We start from the raw sequence: 19,203 nt of genomic DNA on the forward strand, positions 1-19,203 counted from the left end.
ACAGAGAAATTTAAAAATGCTAAGAAAAATATATACATATACTTACAAACACATTTACGTATACACCACGCACAAACACACACAACACACACACACACACACACACACACATATATATTTATATATATATATATATATATATATATATATACATATATATATATATATATATATATATATATATATATATATATATTATATATATATATTACGATACAAAATTCTGAAGATCTGGAAAGTAATACAGAGAGAGAGAGAGAGAGAGAGAGAGAGAGAGAGAGAGAGAGAGAGAGAGAGAGAACAATTCACTAATGCATGAGCAAGAAATTCTGAAAATCTGGAAAGTAAAAGTGAGAGAGAGAGAGAGAGAGAGAGAGAGAGAGAGAGAGAGAGAGAGAGAGAGAGAGAGAGAGAGGGGGGGGGGCGAGTCTAGGGTGGCTGGATCCTGAAATGGAGCATGTAATCGAAAACCATTTATGGAATACAGGAACAAAATCCTCTTCAATATTTCTATTTTTTATTTTTATTATTTTTCTATTTTTTGCTGACCCGGCACTTTGCAGACTCATTTTCATGGTGGGTAGTCCTGCCCTCTGGTGGGACACTCGCCGGAAGACAATTATTTTGGGAATGAATGCGACACAGAGGTTCACTGGAGTGCTACAGCTCATTTTTCTTAGAGAGAGAGAGAGAGAGAGAGAGAGAGAGAGAGAGAGAGAGAGAGAGAGAGAGAGAGAGAGAGAGAATTCACGGCCACGAGATTTGTTTAAGGATAGCGATGTTTTCTGAAATAAGTCACATTACCAATTGTTTTTTTTTATATATTTCTTTGCATGAGAGAGAGAGAGAGAGAGAGAGAGAGAGAGAGAGAGAGAGAGAGAGAGAGAGAGAGAGAGAGAGATTCTAATAAGTAGCTTTTTAAGACAAAATCACTTCAAATGTATTCAGGAGAGAGAGAGAGAGAGAGAGAGAGAGAGAGAGAGAGAGATTCTACTAAGTAGCTTTTTTGGGGGAAGACAAAATCACTTGAAATGTATTCAGGAGAGAGCACTTCAAATGTATTTAAGAGAGAGAGAGAGAGAGAGAGAGAGAGAGAGAGAGAGAGAGAGAGAGAGAGAGAATATGCAAAGGAACCGGGTATAAATGGAGACGGGGAAAATATTCACACAAGAGCGCACCGGTCGAAATCGCAGGGTACACTGCAGTGTGTCTGGCCGATAATGGCAAGAACCAATCTTCTTTAATAACCTGAATATGACAGCTGAAATTCTCCTCAAACAAATAACGGACAAACAAACGAACAACATACCCGCCTCCGCTTCTGATGGTGTGCTGGATTGGTCCAGCTCACCTCATGTTTAATTCTAGGAAAGGATATTGTGAGCTCTTGTTTTTTTTCAATTTTTGTTTATACCGTTCGAGTGGGTGAGTTATGAACAGTTGTTAATGTGTGTGTATATATTTACTATATATGCATGCATATATATAATATATATATATATATATATATATATATATATATATATATATATAAATATATATATATATATATATATATATATATATATATATATATATATATATACATACATAATTTAAAGGTTGAATTACAAATATTCCAATGTGTACAGAAATTCACACACCAAAAGTTGCTTCAAATACCTTCACACACTTACACACGCACACTATCTTGTGTATGTGTCTGTATATGCGTAAGTGTAACAAAAGTCTGGCTGTCATCCATTTTAACTATATATTAAACTATATTTAAAGCAAATAAAGAAAAAAAAAAAAAAGAGTACAATTCTTCACTACAATTACTTAGCTCAATGTAGTACTATTACAACATCTCAAGAATTTTCCCCTTATCTGAATTCTCCGGGGAACAAATTTGAAAAGTAAACATAATGTCAATTTATTTCTCAGTTCAAACACATAATCCCACTAATGTCCGTTCCCAAGAATAGGAGAGAGAGAGAGAGGGGGGGGGGTCTGATCTATTCCTTAATTTTATTGAAAGTGTAAAAGAGAAAGAGAGGGAGAAAGTGAGAGAGAGAACCAATTACCCATTCGATGAACATTGTGTAAGAGAGAGAGAGAGAGAGAGAGAGAGAGAGAGAGAGAGAGAGAGTGCGTGTAAAAGATTAAGAGACAGCGAGAGAGCCAGCCCCATTCTAATCGAGAGAGAGAGAGAGAGAGAGTTTAATTGAATGTGTAAAAGAGTAAGAGACAGCGAGAGAGCCAGCCCCATTCTAATAGAGAGAGAGAGAGAGAGAGAGAGAGAGAGAGAGAGAGAGAGAGAGAGAGAGAGCTATGTATAATCCGTACGACCGTTTACCAGGCTTTGTATTATTTAAGTAATTCCTTTGAACCAAACTTTCAACAAACACTATAAGTCTGGCTATGATTGGTAATGGACCACAACAAGACGTGGAAACTCCAAAGGGATATTGATTAGTTTATGCTGAAATCGGACTATCTGGTCTTGCGTCACGATAGAATAAAGCCAGTTGTCCTTCTGATTGCAAACAAGGGGGAAGAATGGACTGCCCTTATTCCTGTAAAGAGCTTTCGATATAATGGTCATCGAAGTCAGAAATATATTTGGTTTATATAATTTGGAGTAAATATATGAAAGGGGTGGTATTTCTTTGACAACCTAAAATGGGTTTTGTTAATGAAAATTCTCAGGAATGATGATGGTCCCTGGATGGTGGAAAAAATGTATATTGAGAATTAAAAAAAAAAAAATTTATGGAGAATGAAGAAATCTTTTAGGAATTTAAAAAAATTCTATTGAGTCATAAATTTCAATATCATATATATATATATATATATATATATATATATATATATATATATATATATATATTATACGTAAAATATATGGAAAATGAATATTGAGAATTTTTTAAAAAATTTATTGAGAGTGAAGAAATCTTTTAGGAATTTTTAAAAAAAAATCTATGAGTCATAAATTTCAATAATATATATATATATATATATATATATATATACTATATATATATATATATATATATATATATATATGTATATAGTCTATCTATATATATACATTTATATAAATATATCATATATATATATATATATATATATATATATAATACTATATATATATATATATCATATATATATATAACGTAAATATATGGAAAAAAATGAATATTGAGAATTTTTTAAAAAATTTATTGAGAGTGAAGCAAATCTTTTAGGAATTTTAAAAAAATCTATGAGTCATAAATTTCAATATATATATATATATATGATATATATATCTATATATATGTATATCTATCTATATATACATTTATATAAATATATACATATATATATATATATATATATATGTATATATTTATATAAATGTATATATATAGATATATATATATATATATATATATATATATATATATATATATATATATATATATATATCTATATATATACATTTATATAAATATATACATATATATATATATATATATATATATATATATATATATATATATAAACACACACACACACACACACACACACACCATATATATATATATATATATATATAGTATATATATATATTATATATATATATATATATACATGGTGTGTAGTATGTATGTATGTCCCAGTTAATCCCACACCAATATCTCATAAGCAACAGGAGCATGTTGTCAAAATGAATCAACCTTATAACTCAAATATTTACATCTAAATCATATTCCACCCCCGCACCAACCAGTCTTCGGAAAAAACTCCCCACCCCCCCCCCACCCCACCCCACCCCAAAAAAAACTCCCATGAGAAAGCCAATTGGAAACACAAACACAAACAAACAGAAAGGTCTCATTTGAATGTCCATTACGCCAACTGCTAAGCTAACCGTATTATTATAATTAACTTTTAGATACAAACTACAAACTTAAACAATAAACTCGTTACGCATGAAAAAAGTAACATTCGGGGTTAATGGACTTCTGTAAATGTTGGAATCCGACGAGAGGAGAGAGAGAGAGAGAGAAGAGAGAGAGAGAGAGAGAACATTCAAACACTGGAGTCACGCGTTACACTGGGACCCCTCCATTCTTATTATTATTATTATTATTATTATTATTATTATTATTATTATTATCATTATTATTATTATTTCTTCGTCATCAATTGGGAAAAATAGACGTATTAAAACTTATTTTAGGAAAACCGTCATAAAACTCACACACACACACACACACACACACACACACACACACACACACACACACACACACATATATATATATATATATATATATATATATATATATATATATATATTGTCAGTATGTGATCCTTTTTCATTGAATATTATTAAATTATTTTTTTTTTTATATTTGTTAAACCTAGTTTTTAAGTTTCACTTGTCGTTTTGTATAACAACTGTTTGCTTGTTATTAAATTTGTGTTTATCTTTAAGGAGGTTGTGTGAGTGGTCCCTCCCCTGTGGATAAGGGGGGGCGGGTGAACTTCTTGGCTTAAGGGAGGAGAACAGGCAGTCGTTCTCTGGACCTTGTCACTTTTGGATGATTTTTGAACTTGCCTCGTGCACTAAGACGACTGCCGTCTCTTGCTTCGTGGTGCTTGCAGCCTCTATTGGTGATTTACCCGTATCTGCAGGACCCGAGGATCACTGAATATCCTGTTATCTTCAGATTGGGAGATTCTCCTCCAGATAACATATCTGGACGTCCTTGGGAATCACCGCACCACCTCTGGTTCAGTTATAAAACCAGGGGGATCTCGCTGTCCATGGTAAGGTTGTTTGATACCTTTTGCATTGATCACGGCTGCGATTCTGTGGAGACTGCTCGACTGGGCCCCCTAGTTATTAACCACCTGTGGTACCATTCCTCCAGACGTGGAGGATTATGATTACTTTCTTTAAAAAGAATAATAAGGCAGTTTTTGAACATGAAGATTTTTGGTGGACAAGCTTGGTATTAGCTGTAATCGTCAGGATATTCTTTCTTTTGATTTCCTCCTCCTTTCTGGGCCCCTTATTTTGGTTTGAGTGTGTTGGTTATGCTATCTTAATTTTGTATACGTGTGTTGAATTGTTATTAAGTGTGATAGTAATTCATTTATTTCCTGTTCTTAAAAGAGGTTCAGGTGTATTTTCTGTCTGGTCTTTATGTATTAAATTTATGGTTATTCATTGTGTTTGTTTACTCCTCCCTTGAATTCATCCTTGCACTTTGAAAATTGAGTTGTGGTATGATTCCACCTTATTGTGGACTTTCGTATCAATTGGTATATGGATACTTAAAGAGAAAATTGAATAGTATTTTGGTGACGGTAAAACGAGCCGTTACAAATTGGCGACGTGACAGGATAATACGATCCTGCGTATCCATTTGTAAGTGCAAGTTTGATTCTTGGGGGAGAGTTAGAATTTTTTTTGCAAGGATACATATTTACACCTCAATTTTGGTTTGGTATTAGCTGTTGTTATTGTAAGATTTAACTATTGCAACTGTCAGAACATGGCTACACTGGACGTGAATGAGCTCCTGAGTGGAGAGGGGTGGCACGAAAGGTTGGCTGAATTGAATAAGCCAGAGTTAGAAGAGGTAGCGAATTATTTTGAAATTGAGTATCCGGTGACAATCAGAAAGGGTCTATTATTGCTGCAAGTTTATGAAATATGTGAAGTCTGGAAAGGGATCAGGTGGTGAACAGGTTAAACAGGTTAAGGAAGAAGTGTCTGTTTGAATATTAAGTAAGCAAATTGAATAAAGACTTTAGAGTTTAATTTGGAGAAATTCAAGGCTGATGAAAGGGAGAGGGAGTTTAGGAGCAGTTCGAAAGGTAGAGGCGTGATGTAGGTCCTTCAGCCCCTTCCCCTAACCCAGAATAGGAGTCTGTAACACCTACAATCAATTTGGCGCAGGCACTTAAATTTGTTCCGAATTTCCAGGAGTGTAATGTGGCAGAATTTTTTGTTTCATTCGAAAGAATTGCAGGTACATTAGGTTGGCCACAAGAGTTCTGGACTACTCTGATACAGAGTAAATTAATTGGTAGGGCGCAGAAAGTGTATGTTACCCTTAATGGAGGATTTGTCTTCAGATTATGACAGTGTCAAATCTATCGTTTTGAAAGCGTATGAGTTGGTCCCCGAAGCGTATCGTCAACGCTTTAGAAATCTGCAAAAGGGGAATGATCAAACCTTCGTAGAGTTTGCGCGAGGGAAAAAGCAGTCTGCCGAGGATTGGTTTAAGTCCAAGAAGTGGACGATTTTGATAAAATAAGAAGGGATTAGTGTTGGTAGAGGAATTTAAAAGGTAAAAAGTGTGTGCCGGACAAGTTAAGGTTCATTTGGAGGAATTGAAACTCGACACTTTGCAAGAGGTAGCTATTGCCAGTAGACGAGTACTACTCGTCTCATAAAAATGAGTTAGTGGTGTCTTTTTCCAATATGAAGCCTGGTTGGTTTAGAAGTGGATGGAATAATAATATAGGTCCAATAACTGTTAATAATTATAATAGGCGTAATAATAGGGGTAAACAAAAACTAGTAATAATAATAAGTCTTTTTCATCCAACAGGTTTAAACAAGTCAAATAATTATGACCCTGAGAAGGCAAAGTCATTAAAAACGTGCTTCTTCTGCAACAAGATGGGGGCACGTTAAAAGCATGTGTTCTGCCTTGAGATCCTGCAAAAATAATGCTCATCCTGTAATGGGGGTCGAGTAAAAAAGAAAAGAGACAGAGACTATAATTTCGCCAAAGACCTCTGATCAAAATGACTCTCGGAACGTGGAAATGAAGCTTTTCTCTTTGTTTTTGTCTCTGGTCAAGTGTCGCTGTGGTTGATGGGTCCTGTAGAAACGGGTAAGAATTTTACGCGATACGGGAGCGGCACAGTCGTTGATCTTAAGAGAGGCTTTGCCGCGGGATTTTGTTGGTGAGCATACGAAATAATTTGTTACTGTCAGGTTTTCCGGATACGGTTCATTCTTATCCAATTGGAGAGGTTTATTTTGGATTGTCCTTCTTTTACGGGAACGTTAATTTGGCCGTAGTGGATAAGTTTCCCGTGAAGAATATTGATGTAGCCCTTGGGAAATGATGTGGCCCTTAAAAATAAACATAAACTTTTCCAATATTAATTAATCTCGAGAGCGAAATATCTTCTGTAGTCACTCGCTCTCGGTCTGCACTTGTTGACGCTGCAGAGTCAACCGTAGACGTAGATTTAAGTAGTTTAGATCGTAGTGGGTAGTATAGTTTTTTAGGCAAATATTGGTAATAGTAAAAATAAATTGAACTGGACTACGGAGGAGCTAATTAAAGCTCAAAAGAAGGAATTTTCAAATCTCCCAGTTGAGCCAGGTGAGCTCTCTGACTTAACGAGGTCCTAAATTTAAAATTATTAATGATATTTTGTACAGGGGGTAAGTAGACCTTTGGAGGCTACTAATGAAAACTCTGAAGTAGTCAAGAAATAATGGTTCCTTTTGATTACAGGAGTTTGGTTTAATGTCGTTTTAGGCCATGAGAATGACTTGGCAGGGCATTTTTGGTATTCACAAGACGTCGGGAAAATTGCTTGCTGGATATTTTGGCCCCAAGGTGAAGCCGACGTCAAGAAAACGTGAACGTTTGTGACGTCTGTCAATCGGGTTGGCAAAGCCCAATCAACCCATTCCGGAAAGCACCGTTGTTTCCCATCCCAGTTGTCTCGGAACCCTTCAAAGAAATCATCATAGACGTAGTGGGACCCTTGCCTCGTACTGTAGCGGGATAACGAATAATATTTTTTTACTATTTTTGATAGGATGTCTCGTTATCCAGAGCCATACCGTTACGTAGTATTAAGAGTGTGAAAATTGTATATTCATTAATAGAATTCTACCAGGTTGGCATGCCCAAAAATAATTCAGTCAGATTGTGGATCCAATTTAATTTTTATTAGTTAATTATTTCAAGGATAAATGGGCTGAATTAAATATAAGCACGTGACCTTTCTCTCTATATCATCCGGAGATCTAGGGAGCCTTGGAAAGTTTCATCAGACGTTGAAATAAATCGAATGTTGAAAAAGTATGTCTAAGTCATGGTTCGGAGTGGGACAAGGAGTTGCCCATATTTGTTGTTATTTGCTTTTCGTTCAACAACCTAGTCAATCCTTAGGTTTTTCACCCTTTAATTTGATTTTTGGTCATTGTGTACGTGGTCCTCTTGGACGTCGTTAAGGAATCATGGGAGGGAGGACGTCCCGTCACATAAATTTGTTGGATTAGTACGAATCTTGGGGACAAATTGACCAAGGCATGGAAGTTTGCTGAGGAAAAATATGTTGAAAAGTCAAAAAAAAGGAGAATTCTTCTTTGATCGTAAATCTAAGGAACGTGATTTCGCTGTAGCGATAAGGTGTTGTACTTCTACCCATCCTGGTAACCCTCTGAAGGGTCGTCTTTCTCGGCCCTGGAAAAATTGAAGAAAATTAGTCCCTATAAATTAGTTGGGTAGGAAAACTCCAGAGAGGAGAAAAACCGTTTCAACATTGCCACATGCAAAATATGTTTGATAAACCATATAAGGAACGTGATAAGGTGGTGCCCATGGCCACTAGGGACTATTGGAAAAAACCCTGTTAAGTAATAGTGATAACTTTGTTTCTTTTTCAGAAGTTGAAGCTAATGAAAATAATCGTGTTGATGAAGGTAACTGGCGCTCTTGATCAAAGGGTCATAGCAAACAAAACTTCGGTGGTTATGGTTTCACACTTAAGTAATGATAAGCAGAAATCCTTGAAGAGGTTGGTGAATTAATTTAAATGTTTATTTCTGATGTGCCAGGCCCGAACGTCCGTTTTAGAACATGATGTGGACGTGGGTAATGCTATTCCTGTGAAACAAGCCCCTTATAGGTTAAATCCCTTCAAAAGTGGTGTAGTAGCAAGGAAGTTGATTACATGCTGAAACATGACCTTATGAGCGAGTAAGAGTCCTTGGTCATCTCGGTAGTTTTTGGTTAAGAAATCTGACGGAGACTTTAGGGTTATGTTTTGATTACAGAAAGTTGAACGAGGTGACCAAGGCAGACTTTTATCCTTTGCCTCGTATAGAGGACGTATTTGACGCTTGGGAAAGTCAAAACATATTAGCAAATTTGATTTATTAAAAGGTTACTGGCAGGTTTCCTCTTTCCAAACGTGCAGAGCCTTATCGGCGTTTGTAACCCCGCAAGGTTTGTTTTTCAGTGCAAAGTGATGCCGTTTGGATGAAGAAATGCGGCAGCCACTTTCCAAAGATTAAGAATAGTTTTGGTGTACGGTTTAGAAGGCTTGTGGTGTGGTATAGACGATATTGTATCTATAGTGATGATTGGGAGACTCGTCTGAAGAGAATCGAGGCGTTGTTTGAAGTGTTGAAAAAAGCAGGTTTGTAGTGAATTTGAAAAAGAGTTGAGTCGCTAAAGCGAAAAGTCCGTGTATTTAGGCCACGATTGGTGGGGTGGTGGCAAGGTAATTCCCAAGCAGGCCAATATTGAATCTATAAAGAAAATAGGTGTTCCTAAATTGTTCGTAGGGATGTCCGTAAGTTTCTTGCTTAGTAGGTTATTATAGGCGTTTTGTCAAGAACTTTTCGGAACATTGCTGAACCCTCTAACCCGTCTCTTGAAGAAGGAAGTGAAGTTTGTTTGGTCCTCGGACACTCAAAATGCTTTTGAGAAGTTGAAACAGGTGCTTGTTAGTTTCCCTATTTTGAGAGCTCCGGATTTCAATGTTCCTTTTGCTCTTGCTACGGATGACCATGTGATCTGGGTGTTGGTGCAGTCCGTTTACAGGCTGACGAACAAAGGCGTGTCTCATCCAGTTCCTTGCCTTCTTCTCTAAAAAGTTAACGTCTGCCCAGCGGAAATATTCAAACCGTTGAGAAGGAGACACTCGCACTGATCCTAGCAATTAATCATTTTTCTGTTTATCTATCGTCTACAGGTACGCCTATAAAAATTATGACTGATCATAACCCTCTAAACTTTTGTCAGCAGATATAATAAGAATCAGAGGCTAATGCGATGGAGCCTCATTGCTTCAAGAATGGAATCTGGAATGTAACTCATATTCCAGGAAAGGATAAACGTTGTGGCTGATGTTCTTTCACGCAGCATAGAATAAGTAACCTTGCTGAGGGCTTTACAATTATAAAAGGTAGTATCTGTATCGTTCCAATTGATGTGTGTGTGCTGTTGATGTGAGTAGTTGGAATGATTAATATTTAACATGTATTGATGATAATTTATTTTACAGGAATCATTCTAGTGGTTTACATTATGAGGCGTGAAGGTTTTAGTATTAAGTAAAGGTGAAAGGGAATAATATCGATTACTACGTAAGGTTTATTATTATTAAGGTTTTTTGAAGGTTGATGGTGTGATAGGCTTCGTTACTAAACCAGTACTAAGGTTTTAGGACAAAAGGTATCGTATTGATAGTATAACGTTGATTGCCACGGTAGGTAGAACCTCTCCCTTGGTGCAATACGAAGAAAGGTGGCGACCTCTTGTAATTTAAGTATCATATGGGGTGATTTAGATCGCTAATTCGGTGATTCGTTTATTTTTTTTTCAGGCTTGCTTACGCTTCACGAATTTTGTGTGTTAGAGTTGCGCAGGGGAGACCCATGTTGGTTTCTCTGTATCGAGTTATATGTGTAGTACTGTATTTCCACACTTTGAAGTGGATTTTTGGTTTACTGTGTTAAGTGGACAGATACACTGAGTGTTATAAAAGCAATGGTTTGATTTGGGACACTCGTAGTGACAGTGAGTGCAAAGAGTCACTGGTTATAAGACGGTGCAGAATGAATAAGTGTGGCAGTCTGCAACCTCAGAATCCCGGATTTGTTGGGTATATGAGCAATGTGAAGCTCATTGTTGATTGCCATGTGCAATGGTGGTGATCTGAAAGGTTTTAATGTAAAAACTTTCGAACTTGGTCAAGTGTTGGGTACTGAGTATTTGGAATTTTTATATCATCTCGCACTTTTTTTTTCACATTTTTGTAAGCATCCCCCCTTCCCTTTTGAGTCTCATTTCTGCATGTCGTTATATATGTTTTTGCTTACTTTTTTTTTTTCAGGTTTTGTTAATGTCTGATTTAGTATAATATTTACTGATTGATTGTGTGAATTATGCATAAGGTAAATTTTTGGAGTGTATATATATATAAAAAAAAAAATAGTTAATTTTTTTCTCTTGGTATGGAGGTGTCAGTATGTGATCCTTTTTCATTGAATATTATTAAATTATTTTTTTTTTTTATATTTGTTAAACCTAGTTTTTTAAGTTTCACTTGTCGTTTTGTATAACAACTGTTTGCTTGTTATTAAAATTTGTGTTTATCTTTAAGGAGGTTGTGTGAGTGGTCCCTCCCCTGTGGATAAGGGGGGGGCGGGTGAACTTCGTTGGCTTAAGGAGGAGAACAGGCAGTCGTTCTGGACCTGTCACTTTTGGATGATTTTGAACTTGCCTCGTGCACTAAGCGACTGCCGTCTCTTGCTTCGTGGTGCTTGCAGCCTCTATTGGTGATTTACCCGTATCTGCAGGACCCGAGGATCACTGAATATCTGTTATCTTCAGATTGGGAGATCTCTCCAGATAACATATCTGACGTCCTTGGGAATCACCGCACCACCTCTGGTTCAGTTATAAAACCAGGGGGATCTCGCTTGTCCCATGGTAAGGTTGTTTGATACCTTTTTGCATTGATCACGGCTGCGATTCTGTGGAGGACTGCTCGACTGGGCCCCCTAGATTATTAACCACCTGTGGTACCATTCCTCCAGACGTGGAGGATTATGTATTCTTTAAAAAGAATAATAAGCATTTTTGAACATGAAGATTTTTGGTGACAAGCTTGGTATTAGCCTGTAATCGTCAGGATATTCTTTCTTTTTGATTTCCTCCTCCTTTCTGGGCCCCCTTATTTTGGTTTGAGTGTGTTTTGGTTATGCTATCTTAATTTTGTATACGTGTGTTGAATTGTTATTAAGTGTGATAGTAATTCATTTATCCTCCTGTCTTAAAAGAGGTTCAGGTGTATTTTCTGTTCTGGTTCTTATGTATTAATTTATGGTTATCATTGTTTGTTTGTTTACTCCTCCCTTGAATCATCCTTGCACTTTGAAATTGAGTTTGTGGTATGATTCCACCTTATTGTGGACTTCGTATCAATTGGTATATGGATACTTAAAGAGAAAATTGAATAGTATTTTGGTGACGGTAAAACGAGCCGTTACAATATATATATATATATATATCTATATATATATATATATATATATATATATATATCCCAGATTTTTCAGTGCTAGTGTTTATATATCCATTCGTTTGTGTGTCTGTGTGTATGTGTACCCAGTCACATGGGCTGCTTTGGTTTTTCTTGTGTATGGGGAGAGAGAGAGAGAGAGAGAGAGAGAGAGAGAGAGAGAGAGAGAGAGAGAGAGAGAAAACATTCAAACACTGGAGTCACGCGTTACACTGGAACCCCATTCTTATTATTATTATTATTATTATTATTATTATTATTATTATTATTATTATTATTATTATTATATTATTATTATTATTTACTATTATTATTATTATTATTATTATTATTATTATTGTTCTGTGTCATCAGTTGGGAAAAATAGACGTATTAAACTTATTTTAGGAAACCGTCATAAACACACACACACACACACACACACTATATATATATATATATATATATATATATATATATATATATATATATATCCCAGATTTTTCAGTGCGTAGTGTTTATATATCCATTCGTTGTGTGTCTGTGTGTATGTGTATGTGTACCAGTCACATGGGCTGCTTAGTTTTTCTTGTGTATGGAGAGAGAGAGAGAGAGAGAGAGAGAGAGAGAGAGAAAGAGAGAGAGGGGGTGGGGGAACGGAGCTGCCAAATAGGACTGGGTCAGTGCTTTCAAGGTATGTCAATATGCAGAGAGAGGAGATGCATTTGAGAGGGATAGCCAACTCCACTTAAGAGTTTTGCAGTATTTTTGTAATCATGAAATAATCTATATGAAAGCGAATTTTCTCAAGTTTCTGAATAATTCACCTGTATAATGACACAGTCATTATAATAAGTTTTGTAATGAGTAAGGTCTTTCTTTGGTTTTTAAATAAAAAAAATCTGTTCCGGCAGCAAAATTCACCTGTATAATGACAGTCATTATAATAAGTTTTATAATGAGTATGGTCTTTCTCAGGTCTTTAAATAAAAAATCTATTCCTGCAGAATAATTCACCTGTATAATGACAGTCATTATAATAAGTTTTATAATGAGTAAGGTCTTTCTCAGGTCTTTGCATAAAAAAATCTATTCCTGCTGAATAATTCACCTGTATAATGACACAGTCATTATAATAAGTTTTATAATGAGTAAGGCCTTTCTCAGGTTTTTAAATAAAAAAAAAATATTCCTGCTGAATAATTCACCTGTATAATGACAGTCATTATAATAAGTTTTATAATAAGTAAGGTCTTTTTCAGGTCTTTAAATAAAAAAATATCTATTCCTGCAGAATAATTCACCTGTATAATGACACAGTCATTATAATAAGTTTTATAATGAGTAAGGCCTTTCTTTGGTCTTTAAATAAAAAAAATCTATTCCTACAGAATAATTCACCTGTGTAATGACACAATAATTATAATAAGTTTTATAATGAGTAAAGTCTTTCTCAGGTTATTAAATAAAAAAAGTCTTCCTGCTGAATAATTCACCTGTATAATGACAGTCATTATAATAAGTTTTATAATAAGTAAGGTCTCTCTCAGGTCTTTAAATAAAAAAATATCTATTTCTGCAGAATAATTCACCTGTATAATGACACAGTCATTATGATAAGTTTGATAATGATGAGTAAGGTCTTGCTCAGGCCTTTAAATACAAAAATAATTCTCAAATTTTTAATTATTACGACATTGTCAGCCAATTTTTTTTATAGTGTACTGTGGATTATAACAATTGATTTAATAATATTTGAGTAAGGTATTCCTTCAGTTTTTAAATATAAAAAATAATGGTATCCAATTTTTAGTTATCACTGCATTTGCCAACCAATTTTATCTCCAATCACTACATTGCTATCCACTTCTCTTTTTTTTTTTTTATCAGGTTATACCCATCTCCATCTTCTTCTCGTTTCCTTCCGTTCCCACCGTCTTCGTTAATAGCTTTAACTCTATGCAAATAGCTTAAGAGACTATACAATAATACATTCATCTTGCGTAAGTTCGCTTATCTCCTTTATTTTATATATTTTTTATTTTTGCAATTGTCTGATTAGTAAGTCTTCCTGACTCGTTTTCTGTGTTCCCGTCTGTTATCAATTTGCATTTTTCTGCTTGCTCCCCTCCCCTCCCTCTCTCTCTTCTCTCTCTCTCTCTCTCTCTCTCTCTCTCCTCTCTCTCTCTCTCTCTCCTATCCATTTATAGGACCCTCTTTATTACCTTATCTGGTCGAGCGCTGATGCTGTTTTCTGATATTTCTTTGCAATCTACATTACGTTTTTACTTATTTATTTTTCTATTTTAATTATTTTTTGCTTGTAAGTTAAAAGATATATCTATTCGTGATTTTTTCCCCTTTTGGCAAATTCTGATTGTGAACAAAAATACTTTCCACCTGTTACTGATCATTTTCAGATTAACGAGAAGTTATTAACATCGCATCTTTTTTTTCTGAACTGCAAAGCTATTATCTTTCCCTTTGATTTACAACATTCTCTTTGCTGGAAAGAAGTTTATCCAATATTCTTATATCTCTTTCTTTAACATCAAGCTGTTTTGTTCTCTCTCTCTCTCTCTCTCTCTTCCCTTCGACCTTCACAAATCATTCCCCCACTTCGATCAACTACCCAACCCCTTCCCCCTACACAACCCCCGTTCCGTACCCAACCACTCCCCCCACCCCACTCCTTCCCCCTCCAGCAGAGAATCAACGACCTCATAGCAGAAAACGATAAGATATCCAGAAGCCCTCTGGAACCATTTTCCAGGGTCCTGGAACGGCTTCAACTCACCATAAACCCTTTCACACAGGAAGCTTCGATGTTAAACAGCCGTGGAATACCTTTTCTCTCTCTCTCTCTCTCTCTCTCTCTCTCTTTGAGACCCGCTGACATAATGGTCCCCTTATGTTCCATAAGGGAGACTTGCCAATCCAAGCGTTCGTCTTACACGGGAATCGTCTACAGGAATCGAACGATTCCCATTTGATGATGGCGAATTCCCACCGCCATTCCTCTTTTCCCTCTCTCTCCCAATTTGCAAAGGTAACGAACGACCCCTCCTCTCTCCCTCTCCTCTCGCTGGAAGCTGGAAGCTGGAAATTCTATGGATATTTGACGAGAACACTTTCCAGGGAATATTGTGCAAGCGCTTTTGCGGTCGGCTGCTGCTGCTCCTCCTCCGTGTCAAGGAAGGGAGGAATCATCATTTCTTTCCAATCTCGGTCCTTCGGTCCTTTGGTCCTTTGGTCCACTGGTCCTTTGGTCCACTGGTCCTTCGGTCCTTCAATCAATCGGTCCTTCTCTTTCGGTCTTTTGGTTCTTCGGTTATTTATTCTTCGATCATTCGGTCCTTCGGTCCTTTGGTCTTTGGTCGTTCGGTCTTTAGGTCCTTCGGTCCATCGGTCCACTGGTCCTTCAGTTCATTGGTCCTTTGGTCCATTGGTTCTTCGGTCATTTAGTCCTTCGTTCCTCTGGTCATTTTCTCCTTCGGTCCTCTGGTCCTTATCTCTCTCGTTCGGTTCTGCGGCGGTCCTTTGGTCCCTCAGTCCTTTTGTGGCCCTCTCCTTGAGTCCTTTGGTCTGTCGATTCTTTTGTGGCCCTCTCCTTTGGTCCTTTGGTCCACTTGTGGTCCAACTGTGCCGACGACGTACCATTCTTTTGATGTTCCTCTCAAAACTTAAAGTTCATTCACCTCAAATGAGTAATTAAGCACTAAAAGAATTCCTCCTTTTCGATTTATATTTTTTCTTACTCTCTCGTCAGATTTACTAGAAGGCTGAAGGTTGGCCTTTTGCCAGGCTGGGTACGAAGCCAAAGTACGACGCCTTTGGCCGACAGCGGAAGCCTGTGTGATATTCCTGGAACCATTCCTTGTTCAGTCTTAATAGCACCCCACTAGTGGTCCCTTGGGGGCGTCCCCAATTCCACCAGCTGACGAAAATTTAAATTGACTAAAAACAGAAACTCAATTCATGAATGAATATACTCTGAGGTATAAGTGTGCAATTAATCAGTTTCTATTCAGGGGACCCAGGTGCAATTCAGACGTCATCTTTAAGACTATGAGCTGATATAATATATATATAATATATATATATATAATATATATATAATATATATATATTATATATATAATATATAACACAATATATAATAGCATTTCTTAGGATGCCTTATTTTTGGGATATGTCGTTTTAAATGTCTCTTCTAGTTTTATATATATATATATATATATATATATATATATATATATATATATATATGTGTATATATATATATAATCTTTTTTATGCCTTCACACTGTGAGCTAATATATATATATATATATATATATATATATATATATATATATATAGTATATATATAATCTAGCTTTTTTTATGCCTTATTTTGAAATATGTCCTTAATGGCAGACTGAAATAGATAGTATTATATTTGGTCAACTAAATGCAATTCAGACATTTCCTGAGACAGCGATTTATATATATATATATATATATATATATATATATATATATATATATATATATATATATATATATATATATATATATATATATATATAATATATTGGGGGGGAGGTAAGGCCTACTTACTGGCAGACTGCAATAGAAGTTAATTGGGTGACTTTCTGCTTAAATATATTTTTTTCAGCAGACTAATTAGTATACATGATTAATTTCTTTGAGAACTTCTATCATACCAGAAATCGGACGTCTCGTTAAGCCTAGCTTGTTAGTACTTTCTATTTTTGTTTTTATTTTCCCGAAAAAGAACCAGGCTAAAAGTATAATAAATAGGTTACGATTATTTTTAATATAATCGGTATTTTTGCAGGGAGGTGGCACTGACGATCAAATAAGAGGAGAGAGAGAGAGAGAGAGAGAGAGAGAGAGAGAGAGAGAGAGAGAGAGAGAGAGAGAATGAAATGAATAAGATACGAGAGTAACAAATGAATTAGCTAGGGGGGACAAGACAATAAAATATCCCAGATAAGCGACAGATCCTGTATTTTGAAAGAGCGAGGATCATGATAAGATGGGGAAAACAAAAGATGAAAGGAATTCCAAAACTCTTAATTACAAAAGGGTAAGGCCTCCCTGCACTGTTATCGAGTTTGATAAAAAAAAAAAAGAAGTAAAATATTCGCCGGAGTTATTTCGGCAGAATCAAGTTTTCTATGCAGCGTATTACGCTGTATGAAACTCTTAGGAGCGACCCATGAAACGTTCAGCTACGGCCAGGTGGTGGCTGTTGTGTTGTTGGCACCAGTAGCGATGTCAGACGCACGATTATGGCTCAAATTAACATTAAATGAAATCAAAACTACTGAGGCTAGAGGGCTGCAATTTGGCATGTTTGATGATTGGAGGGTGGGTGATCAACGTACCAATTTGCAGCCCTCTAGCCTCAGTAGTTTTTTTAAGATCTGAGGGCGGAGGGAAAAGGTGCGGACGGACAGACAAATAACCATAGTTTTTCTCTTACACAAAATTAAAAACCAGCCTTGGTGGGAAAATAAAATGTAAAACTGGGAGAAATATGAATTTGACACCAATGTTTTTTTTTTTTATTTTGTCTTAACCGAGATGGATAAAGTTCTTTTTAATTGCACAGTTATGCAGACGAGCCAGAATTAAAATGAGCCACTTTGCATTATGTAAACTCTCACTGAACGTTTCAAAGGCGGCTACCCCCCCCCCCCCAAAAAAAAAAAAAAAAAAAATTCTCACTGAACAATTCTAAGCATTCTGGAGAATTCAAAGAAATTAATAAGAAAAACTCTCGCTGAATTAGAAAAAAAAATAAATCAATAAAAAAACGATCACTGACCAATTAAAAAAAACATTCTAGGGAATAAAAAAAAACTCGCTGAACAATTCACAGTATTCTGGAGAATTTAAAAATATATAAATAAATAAATACACTGTCACTGAACAATTCAAAGCATTCTGGAGAATTTAAAAATAAATTAATGAATAAATACACTGTCACTGAACAATTCAAAGCATTCTGGAGAGTTTAAAATAAATAAATAAATAAATAAACTGTCACCGAACAATTCCAAGCATTCTGGAGAGTTAACAAAAATAAACAAAACTCTCACTGAACAATTCCAAGCATTCTAAAAAAAAAAAAAACATCGATTGACGCCAGGCACAGTTCCATACCAACCAACCGTGAGAGAGAGAGAGAAAAAAAGCCTCGAAATGGAGAACAGAATGAGATGAAGATGGAAATAGGGTCGTTGGTCTTTGAGGCGTTGAGGCAATTAAGCAACAGATTCTGCATTCAGACATGGCACACAAAGAATGAAAAGAGCAATTAGTAGGAAACTGAATGTTAATGGGGGTGTGGGGGGGGGGGGGGGGGGTGGGGGGGGGGGGGGGAGAGAGAGAGAAAGAAGGGAACCGCTAAATATCAGGCAGAGTGATTGCGTGGGATCAGCAGACAACGACGTCAAGGTCACTGATGAGGCTGTGTGTGTGTGTGTGTGTGGTGTGTGTTGTGTTGTGTGTGTGTTGTGTGTGCGCGCTTGCTCGCTTGCTTGCTTGCATACTTAGATTTTCCTTGGCCCAAAGTTAAATTCTAAACGAAGATAAATGTTTTTATTACAATTATTATCATTTATTGGAAAGAGACCCTCTTTTCAACAAGTATTATTGAAAGATATTGCTGCATCAGGTGCATTTAACTTATAAATAGACTATCTACAAGTTAAATGCAGCTGATGTATCAATATAACTGTATTTATTTCTATATTATTATTATTATTGATTGAATTCTTATTATTATTATTATTATTATTCAGAATGATGAAACCCTAAAAAAATTCATATGGAAAAAACAAAACATTGTTAATATTATTATTATATTACTAT

General features: G+C 35.7%; 1 protein-coding gene across 1 annotated transcript in view; it reads right to left on the bottom strand.

The window, feature by feature from the left end:
• Window positions 1-19,203, bottom strand: part of LOC135220523 (uncharacterized) — a 120,071-nt gene that overhangs the window by 17,760 nt on the left and 83,108 nt on the right. The window lies entirely within an intron of this gene.

The sequence above is a fragment of the Macrobrachium nipponense genome, chromosome 20, assembly GCF_015104395.2.
Source record: "Macrobrachium nipponense isolate FS-2020 chromosome 20, ASM1510439v2, whole genome shotgun sequence".
NCBI lineage: Eukaryota > Metazoa > Arthropoda > Malacostraca > Decapoda > Palaemonidae > Macrobrachium > Macrobrachium nipponense.